Raw genomic sequence first — 5,142 nt, 5'->3', positions numbered from 1 at the left:
GAGTCCACACAAATTATGCCAGACAATATAAATTACCAAGGGAGGTCCACGTAAGTTTTGTGAGATGAAAAGTAAGAGACATTGTTTACAAAATAACAAAAAATGAACCAATGTTCTACAGAAATAAGGAAATACTCACATTAAAGCAAGTCCCTAAGAGAATAAAGGAACTGAGAAAGGAATACTGGTTCTTGGCCACATTATTAAATAAGCAGCATATACCGTTCAGATGGATAACACCGGAAGGAACGTTGGTGTCATGGCAGGGGAAAAAAATAAAAGTGGACTCACAAAATAAAGCACAGAATCTGCACAACCAAGTTATGGGCATAGAAGGAACAAATAATAAAAGGGAAGAATCAGAAAGGAGTACTAAAGGGAAACAGAGACAAGAGGAACAAGAAAAAGTATTAGAAGAGGGAGATAAAGAGGAAGAAGGAGAAATCCAAGAGGAAGAAGGAGTGAGAACAAGAGTCAAGAGAAAGGACAGGAAGTAATAGGAAAAGCATATAGGGCATCCATTAAGGAATGGAACAAAATCTAAAAATTTTATCATTGAACATAAATGGCCTTAATTCCCCAGCCAAAAGACACCAAATTTTTAGAAAAGCTGTGAAACAAAAAATGGATGTTGTGTGCCTCCAAGAGGCATATAAGAAAACAAGATGAAAAATATTTACAATGCAAAAAATTAGATAAATCTTTTGTAACACTAGCAGAAGAAAAGAAAAGAGGAATAGTAGTGTATATTAAACAAGGAATAGAGAGCAATTTGAAATACGCAGACTTAATAGGAAGAATATTGATGATAGAGGTAAAATTTAAATATAAAAGTATTTTATTACTGGTTATATATGTGTCAGTCAATGGACAAACTGAGTTTTACAAAAAAGTACATGAAAAAATAATAGAACAAAAAATGAAGAATGTATGTTTGGTGATTTTAATGCAATTGTGGATGTAAGAAAGGATTACAAAAGTGATCAGAGCAATAAAAAAAAAGAAAAATATACTACCTAGAACTTTTATTGATCTAGTAGAGGAATTAAATTTAGTTGATAGTTTAACATCTTTTTTCAACATAGGAAAAAACCCTGATTGCAAAAATATCACACATTTATACCTATGAATTAAAAGAAATAAATATTTGACCTCTACAGGGAGGAGTCATAAAATATGGGTGTGTCTGGCTGAAGAGGTCCAAGAAGGCCGAAATAGTGCTATCCCAGTCTCCCATAAGTCTCAGAAGAAACAACATAAAATGTCTGACAGGCCTGAAAGCGATGAATAGAGATTTCATCCCACCAAGGCCATTTAACATCTTTTTTCAACATAGGAAAAAACCCTGATTGCAAAAATATCACACACACACATATATATCACACACACTATATATATATATATAGTGGGATGATATCTCAAATCATCACTTTCAGGCTTGTCAGACATTTTGTGTTGTTTGTTCTGAGACTTATGGGAGACTGGGATAGCACTATTTCTATCTTTTTGGACTTCATTGGCCAGCCACACCCATATTTTATGACTCCTCCCTGTAAAGGTCAAATATTTATTCTTTTCAATTCATAGGTTTAAATGTATGATATTTTGTAGAACAAAGAACACAAAATGTCTGACAAGCCTGAAAGTGATGATTTGAGATATCATCCCACTATGGCCATTTAACAACTTGATCTACATAGGAAAAAAACCCTGACTACAAAAATATCATACATTTAAACCTATGAATTGAAAAGAATAAATATTTGACCTTTACAGGGAGGAGTCATAAAATATGGGTGTGGCTGGCCGATGAAGTCCAAAAAGATAGAAATAGTGCTATCCCAGTCTCCCATAAGTCTCAGAACAAACAACACAAAATGTCTGACAAGCCTGAAAGTGATGATTTGAGATATCATCCCACTATGGCCATTTAACAACTTGATCTACATAGGAAAAAACCCTGACTACAAAAATATCATTCATATATATATATATATATATATATATATATATATATATATATATATATATATATATAAAATTAGAAGTGCCTTGGCGATGTTTTGATGAAGTCTCATTCGTCATCTTCAGGCTGGTGTCTTCGGCCTTGTGCTTCTAGGAGCAATGTGTGACCGTGGTTGTTTTTCTTTTTAACTGCCAGTGGGAGTATGAACTGATTGGGTGGGAGCATGGCTGGTTCTGATTGGGTGGAGGTGTGTTCTGATTGGGAGAGGCTTGGCTGTGCTCTGATTGGGTGGGGGGTTGGCTGTGCTCTGATTGGCTGGGGGTGTGTTCTGATAGGGTGGGGACTTGGCTGTGCTCAGGTTGGCCTGAATTGCAGGGGGATTTGAATTCGTGACCTGCATTGCTTTTGTTTGGCTCTGCATTCGTGGTTGTGCCACATCATCCTGGTGTGTGTCAATTTGCTTCATGTATGGATTGGAAGGGTTTAAAGTGGTTAATGATGCAGCTGTGGTCTGGCTTCTGGTTTGTGGTCGTGCCTCATCATTGGTATAGTTTTGTCACAGGTGCGTCTGTCATTTAATGGCAGACCCGAAGCTGCGGTAGCCAGCATAGAGATGGGAAGTAAGGAAGAGTGGAGATAGTGGTGTTATAGGAGAATTTTTATGCTCTTCCCTGAACATCACGGAAATTGACATTGGAGGAGAGGGGCTGGTGGAGTCGGGTGAGAGAACTCGGAGAAAGGAATGAGCGGCGACTGAAATAATGAGAGCAGACTGAAGCAGTATAGAATACCGGCAAGCCAGCAAGGGAAGATAGAGAGATTGTTGGGACAGTCTGTTGGCACAAATAGAAGATTGGTGGGACTCAGCAAGCATCAATAAAGTGGGAGAAATATTTTCTTTGATGGCAGCCATGGATTGATTGATTGACTGATCGGGGACTTAGACCTAGTTGTCGGAGATTCGGCTGTAGCTGAGAGGGGAAGAACAGGAAGTGCAGCCATTACTAAGATCTGATGGAGTGACAGTTGAAGAGTGATTACAGAGTAACTGAAAACCAGTAGAGGAAAGTATATTGGATTGTATATTTAGACTTGTTGGCCCAGAAAAAAGGAGAATTTGGACTTTGAACTTTTGGACTTTGGAATTTGAACTTTGAAGACATTACAGGCTGAGTAACAATGACTTCCATGTCTCTACCTCTCTACCTCTATATCTTATCTATATCTCTATATACCTCCACATAATACTATATATTTTCATATCTCTATATATCTCTATATAACTTATATATAATTATTTATATTTATATACCTATATAATATTTATAGCTTACTGTTAGCATTACAAAACAAGCTGCATATTTAAGATAAGTTATATATTACAACCGTGATATAAATTAGAAATAGTATATTACCATATTAAGATTAAATAAATAATCATTGTACTTTGGGAAGAACTGAATTGATTATTAGTAACTGCAATCAGAAAAACAATTAATTAACTATCAATTATCCAAATAATTAATTATAAATTAATTTATTTTATTATTACTACTACAAATTAAGCATCTCCAGTTATAGATATTGACTGAAATTCATATTGATTGGTTGGTTGATTGATTGATTGACATAAACTGACAAATACAGCTACCCTATATCTGAAAGTTAAAAGTGGCTGCTAGCAATATCGGAAATAAGATAACATTGGATGAGGAGAAGAGGTAGTCAGTGAATGATAATCTGGAGAAATATTGAAAGAATAGTAAGAGACCAAAAAAAGGTTCTGAGAGAAATGACAAGCTTGTCATCAATGGTACTGAAAACAGGAAAAAAGACTACCTCCAACCCCATGATAACCATGACCTCACCAGCAACACAGAGATCAATGGAAGGACTGTCCAAGACAGAAAAATCTGCAGTAATACCGACTATGCAAGCCATGCAATCGACTCTGACTCTAATCCAAGAAACTATGCTGAGGATGCAAGAGAAGATGTCCAACAACCACGTAGAATTAAAGACAGATATCCAAGCCCTGGACCAGAAGATGAATGAGATCCAAGCCTCAATACACAAGAATGAAGAAAGGACACAGAAGGCAGAAACCAGGATAGAACAAAACGAGAAGAATTTGGAAACAGTAGATCAGAAACTGATAGTGCAAAACAGGGAGCTAGAGGACTCGATAATCCAGCTAGAGATGGACAAAGCATCTTTCTATCTATGCTTCCAAAATATAGCAGAGGATAAAGAGGAAGACCTGGGACAAATGATGGCTGAATTAATTGCAGAAATATTATAACAAGATAAGCAAGAGATAATTAAAGGATTAGATGAAGTCTACAGAGTACAGACGAATTATGCAAGGAGGAATAGGCTTCCTAGGGAAGTACATGTCAGATTTGCGAGGAAAAAAGTGAAGGATATATTGTACAACATAGCGAGAGAAGAACCGGTAACATACAGAGGAAAGGAGATGATAATTTTGAAGCAGGTGCCCAGGAGAGTGAGGGAAGTGAGAAGGGATTATAGATTCCTAGTCATTCAGCTAAATAAAAGGAATATACTATTTAGATGGTTACTGCCGGAAGGCATGTTAATTACTTGGCAGGGGAGGAAAATCAAAATAGATAGCTTAATCGCAGCACAAGACTTCCTTGACCAGTTGAGAGGAACAGAGGAAGAACAAAGTAGCAAAGAAGAAATAAAAGCAACAGCATTAGAAGAGGAAACCCTCCACCAACGGAACTCTAAAGAAGGAACCCCGGAGAAGAAGGAGATAGAAGAAAAGGAAAGCAAAGAGACAAAAGGGAGAAAACCAAGACCACAAAGAGCCACACGAGCAAATAGAAACTAAAACCGGACAGGAAAATCAGAAATGAGCAATTGGAGACTAATATCAATTAATGTTAATGGATTAAACGATAGTAGAAAGAGAAGACAAACACTTACAAAATTAGTTAAGCAGAACACTGACATAATCTGCCTTCAGGAGGTGCATATAAGAAAAGAAGATGGACAATGCCTAGAATATAAAAAATTTGGAAAAACCTTTACTTCGCTAGCGGAGAAAAAAAAGAGGGGAGTAGTAATATATGTCAAAAAAGGGATTGAAGCGGAGCTAAAATACAATGACACTAAGGGGAGAATACTAATGATTGAGATTAAGAGAGGGA

Source organism: Pituophis catenifer, unplaced genomic scaffold (assembly GCF_029215685.1).
Source record: "Pituophis catenifer annectens isolate HBS135680 unplaced genomic scaffold, rPitCat1.0.hap2 SCAF_22, whole genome shotgun sequence".
NCBI lineage: Eukaryota > Metazoa > Chordata > Lepidosauria > Squamata > Colubridae > Pituophis > Pituophis catenifer.
The sequence above is the reverse complement of the archived record's forward strand: the minus strand, read 5'-3'. Positions refer to the sequence as shown.